This window comes from Miniopterus natalensis, chromosome 19 (genome assembly GCF_054644295.1).
Source record: "Miniopterus natalensis isolate mMinNat1 chromosome 19, mMinNat1.hap1, whole genome shotgun sequence".
Taxonomy (NCBI): Eukaryota; Metazoa; Chordata; class Mammalia; order Chiroptera; family Miniopteridae; genus Miniopterus; species Miniopterus natalensis.
Genome location: NC_142099.1, coordinates 38,370,617 through 38,386,308, shown reverse-complemented (window position 1 = coordinate 38,386,308; position 15,692 = coordinate 38,370,617).

Sequence of the window (15,692 nt, the reverse complement as noted above, 5' to 3'; positions counted from 1 at the left end):
CTGCTCTGCACCAGGCAATATCTAAATACAACGTAGCGAGGACACTTAAATAACCTTTATTCTTCTTATTATAAAATAGAGTTCTTAAACATATAAAGTAGAAAATATCAGGAAGTATAAAGAAGAAAATGAAAACCATAAAAAACCTCACTACCCATAAGGCATCCAGGCTAATATTTTGGTATATTTATTTACAGTTCTTCTGAATACACATATACACAAATAATTGGATCATAAAGGGTTTTATATCACTAAAATGTATATTAATTATAGAAAATTTGGGAACTATGATAAAATTAGAGGATGCCAAAGTTATTTTTATTGTCACTGAGACACAATAATTGTACTGTGTTTTCTACGTATACTTCCCAATTTTTTTCTGGCAATTAATAACTTTTTCTGATTAAAGAAGACACAGATGTTAGTCATCTAAATTTGGAAAATATAGGAGCTTATTAAGAAACCCTCCCACTGGTATATCCTTCTTGAGATATAGACAGTACTACAGCAACAGATAGTTATTTTAAAGCATTTGTACACAAATCAGCAATAGACCATGACTATGTTTTCATGTCATCAAACATTCTGCTAAGGCATGAATTTGTGTGCGTGTGTGTGTGTGTGTGTGTGTGTGTGTGTGTGTAATTTTATAGTCTCTACCTATCATCGTTTAATCATCTTATTTTGTGTTTAATCGTCCTAACTTCTGTTCAGAATGTAAGGGCACCAACTTTCTTGCACCCTCACCTCCTGGCATCTTCTCCACCTCCTGTCCTAACTAATATCTCAGAACGTAAGTTGTCATATTGAAAGGACCAGTTAACAACTATGCTTCCAAGACCGATGCTAGTAGAAAAGTGAGTGGGCATTCTCATACAGGAGGAAAAGATGGAGGGGACCTTGGATCTCTGGGAAAAAAGTAGTGAAAATTGCAAATATATGTTGCACTTAAACGCTTTTTTTTTTTTGGTCATTTTAAAATTTCCATTAAGGAGCAACAATAAGACTGAACGTTGACTTTTATAAATGAACTATGGAAGGGAGAAGAAAATAGATTGGTATTTTAAAGTGCTAAAAAATGTACCAGCAGGTTTCTATGCAGCCAAGGTAATGGATGTGGTGGAAATCTGAATTTATTACAATAACAAAAATGAAATTGCATAATCCCCTGAAATGAAGAGAGGGAGGAAACAGAAACTCCAAATTTCAAGTCATCTTGGGGAATCAAGAAAATAAACTTCACTGTATCAAGAGACGACTGGGGAAACTTCAGGAGGAGATGACTGAGAATTCAATGGAGTTAAGTGTAGATCTAAGATTGAAACAAAACTGAGAGTGAAGGTGGACAAATAATAAGCGAAATAGTTTGTCATCTGATATATACTCGATCGCCTGTGTTTTATGTTATAACAAAGTTAAAATCAGCAATGCAAATAAGGAAATAAGAACAATAAACAGGTATAAGTACGATGATTACAAAACAAAGATACAAATTGTCCTAGATACCAACAAACATTACAAAGAATTTCTAAAATATCATAGAGAAAGGAACATGAGAAATATAATGTCCACAATAATTACACATAAAGTGATATGACATAAATGGAAACAGGCTTTACTGACCTATTAAATGGAAAGGGTTTTCATTTAGCTGATAAAGACCCAATTATTGGCCATATGCACAAGATATGCCCCAAACAAAACGATTCCAAAGGCTCAGGTGAGAAGAGGGGGCAGAGACATACTCGGCTGATAGAAGCACCAGAAAAACAGAGCATTACTGCTGTCAAGCGAAGCAGAATTCAAGCCAACAGCCCTGAAACACAAGGAATGACATGTTTTTAATAATAAAGGCGAGGTTACCTGGCTGGTGCGGCTCGGGTGGCTGGGTGCCACCCTGTGCGCTGGAAAGTCGCCAGTTTGATTCCCAGTCAGGGCACATACCCAGGCTGAGGGCTCGGCCCCGGTCAGAGTGTGTGGGAGGCAGCCGCTCAGTGTTTCTCTCTCTACCCCGCCCTTCCTCTCCCTCTAAGGATCAATAGAAACATTTATAATAATAATAATAATAATAGAGGTAAGATTCACAGGAAGGCACAGGAATCATGCATATCTATGGCAAATAGCACAGCAGCCAATTATATGAAGGAAAACTAAGTTAAATCAAGTAAACACAGAAACAAAATAACAAAGACTTTAACACATACTCTCAATACACGACGATCAGAAGACAGGAATTAAGATTATAGAAAATCGAATGATGTCAACAAGTAGATCACATGAATATAAATACATTACATATTCTATATATATAATCTCAGAAGTTTTACCCTAGTAAGGAGGAATTCATGCTCTTCTACAGGGAACACTCACAGAACTGCCCAAATCCGAAGTTACAGAACAAACAAGACCAAGCTCCATGGTTCAGACGCCCGCAGTCAGCACTGTCCGGCCGCAGTGCAGTTAAACTAGGAATTATTAGCAACGCTTTTAAACTGCCTTTCTGACTGGGCATTGTAAATCTTCCAGTAAACAACTCGTGGAAGAAAGTAAAAGCACAGACCAAAACTAAAGACTATCTAAATAATGATGATGAAAACACTACACCGCAGAACTCGTGGGCTCTATTTAATGCACAACTCAGAGAAAATCTACAACCTTAAATATATTTACCAATATGCATAAAAGAATAAAAATAAATTAATTAAATTCTCAGCTCGAAAAGTTAGAGAAAGAGCAGCAAGGTGAATGAAACACATATGGACAGAAATTATAAAGACAAAAGTGAAATTAGTAAGTTAGATTTTAAAAATGGCAGATTTAACTAAAAATAAAAATCCTGAGTTTTCAGAAGTTAACAAAATATACCAAAAGTACCTAATTTATTAGAAGAATTAAAAACAGATAATATATAACATGAGAAATAATGTGATGAAAATACCATAAGTGGGACAAAAATAAAAAGAAATATAAGCAAAAATAAATTTACAGCTATGGTTGGAGATTGTAACACTCTTTTAGTAACTGATTTATAAAGGGGACCAAAAATCACTAAAGAGATAAAGTATTTGAAAATACAATTAACAAACGTAACCTAATTAATAGAATCCCGTACCCAACACCTGCATGGAACACACGGTTTTCAAGTGTAAACCAAACTTTTACCAAAATTGGCCATATGCTGAGCTGGAAAGCAAGTCTCAAAAAATTCCAAAGTGTTGAAATCATACACCACGTGTTGTCTGGCCACAGTGGAATTAAACTAGAAATAAAAAAAATAAATAAACGCTGAAAAATCCCCACATGTCTGTACATTAGGCAATATAGTCCTACTTAACCCACAGGTCAAAAGAGAACCCTAAAGGAAATTAAAGAGTACTTTGAACTGAATGAAAATAAAAACATAACAAATCAAATTTTATGGGGTGAGGTTCGAGCGAGGCGTGGAAGGAGATTTACTCGGCCCCTCGCAGGGCACAGGCCCGAGCGCCGCCCCGGAGCCAGGAGAAAGGCGCGCCAGCCAAAGACCCGACGGGAGAGCAGGTCCGCGGGACGGGAGGAAAACCAGAGGGCAAGGCTGAATTTTTTTAGAGACTAATAAAATTGATAAAATAATGCATTTAGAAAATCAACCACACTTTTGAAAAAGAATCAGAGTAAGTCCACACGGTACCAGAACAGAGGAGGACGTCATATGATTTCCTCGGCACCTGGAGAAATGTGCTTAATGAAATGCAGCACCCAGGCGTAATCAAAAAGCAGGGCTTTGGTCCCTGGAAGCGGCAGATAACTTCGCTAACACGCTGAGATGAAAGTGCAAAAGTTCTGAGGGCAAATATCTGGGCACCGATGAGAGGTTGAAGCGTTTGGAGGCGAGGTGCCCACACGTGAGTGTATGGAAAGGCGCTGGCCGGCCCGAGGCCTCGGCGACCCGCCCTGTCCCCACTGGCCCAGGGGAGGACCAGCCTCACGGGCGGCCCAGGGGCGGAGTGTCAGGTCCCACCGGCTCTTGGGGACGTCCCACCTCTTTGGCCACTGCTCAGCAGCCTCTACCAAAGCTGAGCGCGTGCCCCCCGGAAAGGCCCTGGGTGCGCCGAGAGCCCCGGAGGGTGTGCACAGCCCTGCGCCCGGCCCGACGGAGGCGGCCCAAAGGTCGTGAGCGTGACGGGCGCTGGCACAGCGCGGGTGTGCGTGACGCGGAGCACAACAGACAGTGCCCACGTGCGTGACCTCACGGGCACAGTGCTGAGTTGCAGAAGCCCGATGCAAAAGGGGACGCAGCGAGGTTTCATCAGCAGCATCTCAGCGCAGGGACATGGAGTCTACAGGCGAGAGGTGAGAAGCCGGCGGCCTCGGCTGGGTGCCTCGGGTGGCTGGACGTCGTCTCCTGCACCAAAAGGCTGCAGGGATTCGATTCCTGGTCAGGGCACGAACCTGGGTTGCTGGTTTGATCCCAGTTCGGGTGCATACGGGAGGCAACCGGTGAATGTTCCTCACGATGATCTCTCTCTCTCTCCCCCCCCTTCCTCCCTCTGAAATAAATAAAATCTACATATCACATCAGCCCCACTGGGAGGGGCACATACTGTGAAGGGGCCGGGGCGGGGGCGTCCGAGGTGCTGATCCTCTGTTCCTGACCTGAGTGGCAGTTGTACTAGTTCGTTCACCTGGTGAAAATCACTGAGCTCTAGACTTAGAATTTGTGTAAAGACATAAAGGCGTATATTTTTACATTCCCGGTGTCTATACTTACATATATGCACGTGTATGTTAACAGATATAGAAGCATGCGCTCATGTGTATATGTGTACATATTTATGTTCGTACTTATCCGAATAAAAGGGGTCCCACAGAGCAAACGATAGGCACAGTGCCCTTTGGGAGGTTTTAATGCTTTACACGGCGAAATTAATAACCCGCAAGCCTGTCGGACGCGATCCAGCCCGGACCCGTGACGGACATCGTTACACAATCGTGTTACTCTTTTCCAGCGACCTTTCCGGCAGTTAAACAATCTTAAAGACACAGTCCCAGCAGCCACCGCCAGTGCTGGGAAGTAGGGTGACCCCTATCGCCATCCGTGGCTACGGCACAAAAAGAAACCATCGCCCGGGACCTCACACTCTCCACGCTCTCAGGAGACCGCAGGGGCTCTGGGCAAAGGCTGAGGTGGCCTCTGAGCTCTCGGTGCGCGGGAGCCTCCTGCTCCACAATCAGGCAGGGTGTGCCCGGAGCCATGGCAACCGCCGGGCGGACAAGCCTGCACCCCAACGCTGCTCAGGCCCCGAGGTTTTGTAAAAGGTCCTGTTAGGATGAACTGATGGAAGCAGCGGCTGCTAGTCAGGTGCTGATCACGTGTATTAGGGACTAAAATATTCTCTTACAGGGATGAGCCGCAGCGGAATTCTCGCTGGGGAAGCAGATCTGACATGTGAGAGACCCTGGAGGAAAAAATTATCTTCTCCATTTTCTTATTTTTAACTTTTTTATTATTATTGCTTTTAGAGAGAGAGAGGAAAGGAGAGAGTGAGAGAGAAATAGATCTGTTGTTCCACGTACTCACGCATCACTGGTTGATCCTTGTGTGTGCCCTGACCAGGGATCGAACCCGCAACCTTGGCAAATCAGGATGACACACCAACGACCCGAACCATCCGGCCAGGGCTTCGCCTCAGTTTTCCAGGATGTATTCAGATGCTGTTTTTCAACTTGTGTAACACACGTTTCAGAAGCAAGTGCTTCCTGAAAGTTCTGGTGCAGCCTACGAAACTATCTTCACGTCATAACTCAAAATTGTGGCGATACATTGTTTCCTGGAAGGGAATTGTGTCATTTCTTATGTTACATCATTTCCTTGTAGTAAATTGTTTCCTTAGACAGCAAAAAATAAAGAATAAAATAAAATCATAAGCAAGTGTTTATATGCTGTGTTTAATAATTATTCACCTTATATTTATATAAAATATATTTCTCAGTATTTTATAGAAAAGCTTCTTCAATGTCTACTTTCTCTTACACTTTTGTTTCCACACTTACAAAGCACTCACACAACTGATTACAACCTTAATCCCACTCCCTTTCCAACCACCAGGCGAGGCGGGAAAAGGGTAATTTACCTAATGTTTGGAGAAATAAGGCACAGCAATGCTCACAGTCGTAGATTTTTCATATGTTTTTGAAATTTTGGGGAAAGAGCATATTTGTATTTCTAGTATTCTCACGTGTACCACTGAGAGTAGGAACCTGATTTTTGGTGAGAGATTCATGACTCTGCTGTCAGCTCTGTGCCCCAACTGAAGGCTCATGACCTGGGCTACTATGAACACCCAGAACCCTGGTCAGTGCTCAAAAGATACTTGTTCAAATATTTTTAAATTTGTCTTTATTGTTGAAAATATTGTTGAAAGATGTCCCCCTCTTTCCCCCATTGACCCCTTCCACCCTCTTCCCACCCTAGGCCTTCACACCATTGTCTGTGTCCCTGGGTTGTGCACATATGCATATAAATTATTTGGTTAATCTCTCCTCACCCCCCAACCTTCCCTCTGAGATCCCTCAGTCTGTCCCATGCTTCTATGTCACTGAATCTATTCTGTTCATCAGTTTATTATGTTCTTTAGATTCACATCTGAGTGAGATCGTGTGATACTTGTCTTTCTCTGCCTGGCTTATTTCACTCAGCATAATACTCTCCAGGTCCCTCCATGCTGTCCCAAGGGGTACGAGGTCCTTCTTTACAGCTGCGTAGTGTCCATGGTATGAATGTCCCACAGCTTTTCATCCACTCAGCTACTGATGGGCACTTGGGCTGTTTCCAGATCTTAGCTATTGTAAACTGTGATGCTGTGAACATTGGGGTGCATATATTCTTTCTGATTAGTGTTTCAGGATCCTTAGGATACATTCCTAGGAGTGGAATCACTGGGTCAAACAGCAGCTCCATTTCTAATTTTTTGAGGAACGTCCACACTGTTTTCCACAGTGGCTGCCCCAGTCTGCATTCCCACCAGCAGTGCACCAGGTTCCCCTTTCTCCACACCCTCGCCAGCACATGTCGTTTGTTGACTTGTTGATGGAGCCATTCTGACAGGTGAGAGGTGACACCTCATTGTGGTTTTAATTTGCATCTCTGATGGTTAGTGAGGTTGAGCATTTTCTCATATGTCTCTTGGCATCTGTGTGTCCTCTTTGGAGAAGTGTCTGTTCAGGTCCTTCACCCATTTCTTAATTGGGTTGTTTGTCTTCCTCTTGCTGAGCAGTATGAGTTCTTTGTACACTTTGGAAATTAGCCCCTTATCAGATGCATCCTTGGCAAATGTTTTCCCAGACCGTGGGGTTCCTTTGTATTTTGAGGCTGTTTTCTTTTGCTGTGCAGAAGATTTTTAGTTTGATGTAGTCCCATTTGTTTATTTTTTCCTTTGTTTCTCTTGCCCCAGGAGATGTATCAGTGAAAAGTCCACTACGTGGGATGTCTGTGACTTTACTGCTTATGTTTTCTTCCAGGATTTTTATGGTTTCATGACTTACATTTCAGTCTTTTATCCATTTTGAGTTTATTTTTGTGTATGGTGAAAGTTGGTGGTCTAGTTTCATTTTTTTTGCATGTATCTGTCCAGTTTTCCCAGCACCACTTATTGAAGAGACTGTCTTTACTCCATTGGATTCTCCTGCCTCCTTTGTCAAACATTAACTGACCATAATGGTGTGGGTCTACTTCTGGGGTCTCTGTTCTGTTCCACTGATATTTTTAAATGGAAAAATTCTTTTAAAACTAATACATGAGTGACCAAAGGGAAGTATCTCCCTAGAAACTGAACTTAGTGGCAGTCATAGAAATTATTTTTTATGTCCTGCAGAAAAGAACCGCCCAGAGTGGTCTGAAAACAAAGCCCTTCTCTTTTTAGCCCCAACAGGTTAATTTCTTACAAAGAGCTCGAGCGTGACTCCCAGTGAAACTCACCTGAGAGGTTGCCAGTGCGTTTGTAGAGCGTCTCCAGCACCTGAAATCTCGTAAACGCAGACTGAAATACTTCTGTATGCAGCTGTTTAATGGCTCTAACAGCTATCGAAGTGCTGGATGAAAAGACCAGAGGGACTTAGAGCGTGGGCACCGGAAAGATCCCAAAGGGCCTCCAACATTGTTAGCAAAAGGTGGAAGGAAACAGAAACCTGGGTCTGACCGGCAGAGGTCCGGCTCCGCGTTCTGCAGGAGTTAATTCTTTTACCGAGAGCGGCTTCACGAGGGCCTCCCCCCTCCAATACCAATTTCAGGGCTGAAGGCATCAGAGGTCAGCCCACTCACTGCCATTGCTTTATTGAAAAGTTTATCTCTGTATTAAATTATCACCGGAGGGTGTCATTAGGCCCCAAGACCAGCATAAGCAGGGAGCTCAGAGTTTCGGGGGGGGGCTGAACCTCCTGGCCCGCGTGGTGTCCCACTGCTCGCACAGCGGCTTCCTGGGTGCGAAGCGTGGACTCAAACTGGAATTCTTTATTTCCTGCGTTTGAGCCACAATTTATATCTGTCACTCAGGTCTCTTTAAATTAGTCCAGGAGGATTTCATTTTCCAGGCCTGCTTGAAGGGGCTCTTCTGGGCACGAGGGGTTTGGCTCTGTTTACAGGGAGACTCGTATTTTACGTCGTGTAAACCCCCCGTGACTCCGCAGCCACACTTCGCCCCTTCCTGCAGCGCAGCGCAGCGCAGCGCCCACCCATTTCCATAGACTCCGTCTCCAGGCAGCCGGGCTGCGCTGAGCTGAGGAGATGGAGCTAAAAATAGGCGCAGGAGCTCGGGGCTCAGGAGAGGAATCCAGCGCTGCAGGGCCCTTTCCGAGGCCCATCCCAAAATAACACGCTGCGGGCGTAACCTCGCCATTCACACATTTAAACTGAAATAGCACGTTAGGCCAAGTGCTGTTTCCTGCTTTTAAGTTAAAGATAGATGGTCAAAGGCTCCTTACGCCCGCCACCCTCTCGGACCTCGCTGGCCAGGCGTCGGAACTGTCACCTGCTGTCCACGTTCCCCAGGCCCCGCTCCCGAGTCCCCCTCTCCTGCTTTTGTCCTGCTCCACTCACGGCCCCGCCAACAGCCTCCCGAGCAGGGCTGACCGTGCAAACAGCCTGTGAGGCTCCGATTAGGATAATTAGGGGCTTTTCAGAAACCTGAGTCTATATGTGTACATGCAGTGATGTCCTTTATGACACAACGTTCTGTGCTGAGGACAGCTGGCATCTGTGCCCGCACTGTGCCCACCCACGTGCGGTGCAGGTAATGGAAGGGAGACAGGTCCAGAGGAGAGAAGACATGCCTGAGAGGGTGAAGGGGTGAATGGTGAAGGAGACTTAACTTGAGGTGGTGAACACAAAATACAGTGTACAGATGATGTGTTGTAGAATTGTACACCTGAAACCCATATAATTTTATTAACTAATGTCATCCCCCACTCCCCAAAAAGATAATTTCCATGTCGTCGCTAATGGCAGCTCATCTGAACCAAGGCCGTCTGCCTGCCTGGCACCCATCTCTCTGGCCTGTGAACTGCTGATGTTTTCACGAAATGGAAGCTGGGATCTCGATATCACGGCTCTTAAATACTAGGAATCCTGTCTCTGGGGCCATGATTCATGGATTTTCTAACGAGCCCTTTCACTGTTACAAAGTCCTGTCTCCTGTTTAATTGTCATCAGCATGGACATGCGATAGGGCCTCACACAGTTGAGACAGAGAGGAGTCTGTCCTCTGATAATAACCTTGGAAGAACACTGGGAACCCGGCGCCCACACTGGCCCTGGGGACCCGGGTCACGCAGAACAACACAGACTCTCAGTCCTCAGGAGCCATCCATGTAGATGTGTCAACAAGGACAGGGCCATCTCAGCGATATACCAAGCCAGATACAGGGGACAGGGGCGGGCACTTTGAGGGGCGGTGGGTGGAGATGGGAGGAGACGGCTGACTTCCCATCAGGAAGCAGCTACGAATGGCAGGAACAGAACTTTATTTTGAGCAAGAAGGTGGCAGGCAGTGCTCTAGGAGGTGAGTCGGAGGTGCCCTTATCCAGGACCCCTGGGCGCCCTGGAAAGGCTCAGAGCTCCAAGGGAGGCTGAGGCCCTTAGCTGTAGCCACACCAGAGAACACCGAGCCCCCGGGGAGCTAACTGCCTTGCACAGAAGCTCTACGCAGCCATAGATAAGCTACAGACGCAGAGCCCGAGGCCGAGGCCGAGCCCGTGGCAGCACCTCCCTAAGCACAGGCCCCACCCCCAGGCTCTCAGGGCAGCTGGGCAGGTGGCAGAAACAAGGCAGTGACCATGTATAACTAGGCTGGGCAGTGCCAACGAGAAACCAGACACCCAAGGCACAGATAACAAGCAGCAGGCCCTAGTGAAAGATCAGATCAAAGTCCGCGTCCTTGCCCTGAGCTTCTTGCCCGATGCGTTTGGGCATCTGCCTGAGAGGGTTATTGTAAAGCGCAGGACGTGCTTGATGTAGCACTGGGCACGCAGCGAGCGAGCGGTGATTGTGGGCTCACTGGAGTGGTTCCCTCCACGCAGGAGGCCGGGGGGCTGGGGTGGGGCGGGGTGGGAATTACCTTAATCTAAGAGACTGACTCTCAGTGAGGGCTGTTGACGCAAAAATAGGCACTAGCACCAATTGATTATTTGGGGAAAAAGAGACTCTTGGTTAAGAAAAGTGATTGGCAGGAGTGTTCAGGTTGCTGTAAAGAAAGTTCACACACATGCACACACGCACGCACACACATGTGCACACAGGCACACACATGAGCACACACACACACACACACACTCGGCTTCTGAGTTTTCTGAGGACTTGTGTTTGGGGTGGGAATCAAGGAAGGTGTATGAAGCCTGGGCTTCATCCCTCCTGCTTTACAGCTGGGAGCTGGAGCCGGAGGGAGCAGGACAATGTCGGCATAGACATTGGAAACACATCGCCGAGCTGTCGGAAGTGGCCAGATACAGTAAAAATGGAGGCGGAGAGTCCCTTATTTGATTCCATTACGCCTGTCTTCCCAATTATCCCATTTTCTACCATTTTCTACCTCGAATCCAGGCTACATGGAGGACCATCCCCTTCACTTACCTCCGCCTTCCCTGCTCCACAGTATATAGGACCAGAGGCTGGCTGCCACCTGGTCAGAGCCTCCCAAACGCCACCTTCCTTCATTAGGCTCAAGAATTCCTTTCAACAAAATCGGGGTCATACCTGTGACCTGCTCCAGTCAGTCAGGGACGGTGTTTAGAAAAACAGTGCCATTTCCAATCAGAAAGGGAAACAAGCAAAGTGACTTAACGTTTAGTTTCTGCACAACTGACACAGTCTTACCTTAAAACAGATCATTAAATTAGACCTAGATAATGTCTTTATTGTTTTATTGTTTTAAGACCCAATTAATCTGAGCAATAAAAATAATGGTGATGCCTTAGATTTATAGGACTTTGCTTAGTCGTCATAGTCCCACTGCTTACCAGGTAATCAGCACCTCGGGCATGCGCATGGTCACAGGCCATCCGTGAGGGAGGGGATGGACGTAAGTCCCCCCAGTTCTTAGCCTGCCCCTCTGCTTCACAGATGGGGACTCTAGAACGTGAGTGGCTTCCCAAGGACTCGGGAACAGAGGGAGCTAGTTACGGGCACCTGCTGATGACAGAGCCCCCGCCGTAGGCGGAACGGGAAAACCGCCCCCTCCTGAAGGTCTGCGAGAGCAGGGCTGGGCAGCGCTGTCCTGGGAAGACTCCACACTGAGAATCAGGGAAGCCTGGTCTGCAGCCCCAGTTGTAACCCCTAATATCTCTGCTTCGCCTCCGCCACTAGAGTTGGGGTCGCTAGGTGAACGCGCGAGGAAGGCCTTTGTACCACTGGAAGAGCTGCAGGAACGAAACCCAGCATCTACAGAGGGCCTGGGTCACAGGCAAGAGACAAGTCAATTCCGGACACTGCTTGGACCAGGGAGCAGGCCATCTGTGGGGAGACTGCCCTGTGTCCAGCATGCTGGGTCAGCCCCAAGCGCGGAGAAGACAGCCCAGCTCTGTGGGAACAGCTGCGGTCCTCGGGTCGGCGGGGATGACCTTCCAGTCAGTGCTGTGCCCTCCATGTTCTGGGCTGTGGTCTAGGGCTGGCTACTCACAGACTCATCCAGCAAACTGAAACAACTGTCCATTTGTAGAAGGAAACGGGTTTCGATCAGAGCAGAGACGTCCCGTTCCTTGTGGTCGCAGTACTTCCGTCCAGACCTAGAGAGCAGCTACGAGCGGGAGGTTGCCGTTCAGTCCACCGCGAGCCGCGTCTCTTCTTACCCAAGGGGCACAGTCGGGGAAAGCAATCGAGAGCTCGGGCTCTAAACCTGGCTGGCGGCCTCTGGGCCTCACCAGCGGGGTCGCGAGAGGCCCACGGAGGAGCACGATGGTCTGGCCGGGCCGCCGTTGCCGTGCTCCGGGGCCCTGCCCGAGCTGCGAGGGAAGGCCGGCCAGGTCCTCCCCCGGGGGGCCAGGGCAGCCCGGACACGAGCTGCGGGCGAAGAGCCCCTGTAAGTTCGGTGTTTTTGTTATGGCATCACAGTGGCGGCATTAACCACCCCTCTAAGGTGGAAAAACAGAATTTCAGCTCTTCCTAGCGGGAGAACTCCCTCAAACGTTTGCCTAAGAACACGGAGTATGAGCTAGCCGCTTACCACTTACTTTGAGGAGCCGGAGGCAACGGACAGAAAGCTCCCGGGAGGCGGCAGAGCACTTTCTGTCTGATGCAGGCACCTGACTTATTAAAATCATTTGTATTGAATGAACAGTTCTGTAACATCGGCTCAGCGAATCGGCTTCCAAGTCAGGTACCTTCTTCCCTCACTGGCAGGTAAGTCATGTGGGTCGCCAGGTTTTCGGACGCCAGGCTTCTCAGTGACCCTGACTGGTGGCCGGGAGCTCCGCAGACTGATGAACCGTCTCGTGCCTTCTTTTGAGGCCCCACGGGCTGGTGCTGAGGTGGCTGTGGCGAGCCTGGTACTGAGGCTGCCGCGTGGGAGGCGGACACGGGTGAGCTCCGTTTCCGGAAGCCTGGAGCAGAAGCCACTGTCTTCGGTCCCTGTCCCGGGAGGGAGGCTCCCTGGAGTCTCATGCCCACCGAGTCTGCCTCCCGGCGTCACAGGGCCTCCAGCCTTGAGAAGGAATGCTGGGACCTCCTGGGACATCTCGGGGCTTCGAGGAGCCACCTGAGCTTTCCTCCTGCCACTTTCCCTGGCACAGAGAGTGATGGGCAGAGAATATTCAGCCAGCGTGGTGGGCAACTCCGTGGTGGCATTTAGGGGACAAACCAAACTTTAGAGCCAAAGAGTGTCTTAGAGACCTCCTAATGTACCTTTTTAATTTTAAAGACTCCAACATTAAAGCCAGAAGTTGATTCAATAACTTGCCCAAGGTCAAACTCAGCGGTAGAATCCAGACCAGGGTGCAGGCCTCCTAACCCCTGAGACTTCATCTCACACGCATTTCTATAAGACAGAGCCTCAAGGTGCTCGCGCCCCACCTCTCCTGAAAATGCCACATCTTCGCCCGCACATCAGCTCGTCCCCAGCACTCATCGTTTCTTTCTTCACCCCAAGCTATTTATGGAGTTAAGAAAAATGTCTGGAAGCTTGAGGAAACCAGTATTTCTTGTGACATTCAAACCTTCTCATGTTCTGAGGGCCAGGAATTCCAGTCGGCTTTTCTTGGCACTATTTCTATTGCAACCAGAAAGTAAGTGTGGGAGAAAGTTATCTGAGAATTTAAGAGCCGCAGAAAAAATAAAAAATTTCAGTTTCAACCCCATTCCGAAAACCATGCCTACTCTGTAAGTGGAGGGCTTCGTGCTGACAGCCAGCAGCAAGCAGACCCGCCGGGCTAACGTCCACTGACAAATATTAGCCAGCCCCGCAGCAGAAGGCGCCGCTGTGCCTCGTGGGGCCAGCTTCCCCTTCCGAGAGGGCGCGCGGGCCCAATCCCGCCGCTCAGAGAGCCCAGGCGCTGGGCCCAGAGAGAGCTGTGTGAGAATCGGAGGTCGGGGTGCTAATGCCTGCGTTTATCCACTCGGCCTCCTCGCTCCCAGGGCCAGGCACCCACTCGCCCCCGACCTTCCCGGCAGCTGTGCGAGCAGACAGCTGGCGGGCACCCCTCGGGGCATTGCACAGGTGGGAAAGGGGCAGCGAGCCTGCCTCGTCTGGTCATCCAACCCACTTACGTCATACATGGTGGTGGTTTTTTTAGGTGCTCTGGGCATTTTTAAAAACAAGGAATTCTTTTCATTGGACCTGAATTCGTTCACTGGGGAGTCATGAATTTTAATTTGTCATCTCTGAGTCTTCGGAGACATTAATGTTTCATTTTCCCACACCTTCTCTGGCTGTGAATATCGTGGACTCTGTTTAGGTGTTGCTGACTCTTCTCCATTTACCCGCAAGGCACAAGGCAGGCTACACACTTCAACTGACAATGCCCAGGTGCCTCGCAGCCACGGCAGGTTACGTGACCCCTTAGAGAGCACTGAGAGGACACGAGGGATTCAGAGCCTGGCGATCCAGCTGCCGGTTCAGCTGGGGTGTCCCCAGGACTTGGCTTCTTGGTCGAGTAATTGGACCCTTTGTTTCTTTGCTATAAGATACAAATTTTTATTGTTATCGTATAAGGTTTTGATAAACTGTTATGATAAACGTACAAAAGCACTGATACATAGTAAAATAACGTAGATGTTTGTCAGTTATTATGACGGAGGCCCCATCGTTTAAAGATACCCATATACTTACACACAGACTGCTGACCACCTTCTGAAAACGCAGCAGAACCTCCGAGCCCAGGCACCTCCCCAAGGCTCCGCGGGAAGGAACTGAGGGGACAGTCTGCTCCGTGTGACAGGAGACACCAAATTAGGAAATTTCAGAGTTCTAGCTAAAGCTCAGCCTCAAACATGCGCTACTTTCTCAGGGTATCTGGTAAACCGGGCAGATGGTTTTCTTAGATTACATCTTGTCGTCTCCAGAAAATCGCCTGGTGCCTGTAAGCGATTTAATCCAAAACACACACTGAGGGGTGAGGTCCAGGGTTAGCAGGGAATCGCCGCCCCGCGGCAGCCGAGGCCGCGCCCGCTCAGGTGGCACCGCCTCCGAGAGCGCCGCTGCTCCCCCGCGAGGCGCCTGCCAGCAGCTCAGGCTCCGTCCACCAGAGGCTGGCGCCCTTCCGGAAGCGCTGCACCGAGGCCTAACGAGGACACGTTGTTTCACCTTTAACCACAAGGCAGGCGACCCACTCACGGGCTATTTAATAGAATTAGATGATCCTCAGCCGAGCAGTTTCTGTCCAGAGTAGCATCCTCCCTCTCTGTGACCTAGTCACAGGTACGTGCCTAAGAATTCCTGATGTTTCTTATGTCTAACAGCTCTTTCCCCGGTCCCAAGGCAAGTAACACATCCCGGTCTCCTTGAGTGTGGCCCATGGGCCCTCAAGGTTTCCGAAGACGCCTGTCATTCCACTGATTAATTCACAGACGGTATTTACATGGCTGTCCTGTGCATTATGACAGTTACGAGGATCACGCAGTCAGGGCGGGACCCCCACTGTAAAGGCGGGAGCATGCAATTGATCTGCTCGAGAAGTGACACTATGGCTCCACCACCCGTCCAGCCAGCAAATGGTTTCACACCGTGTGTCAC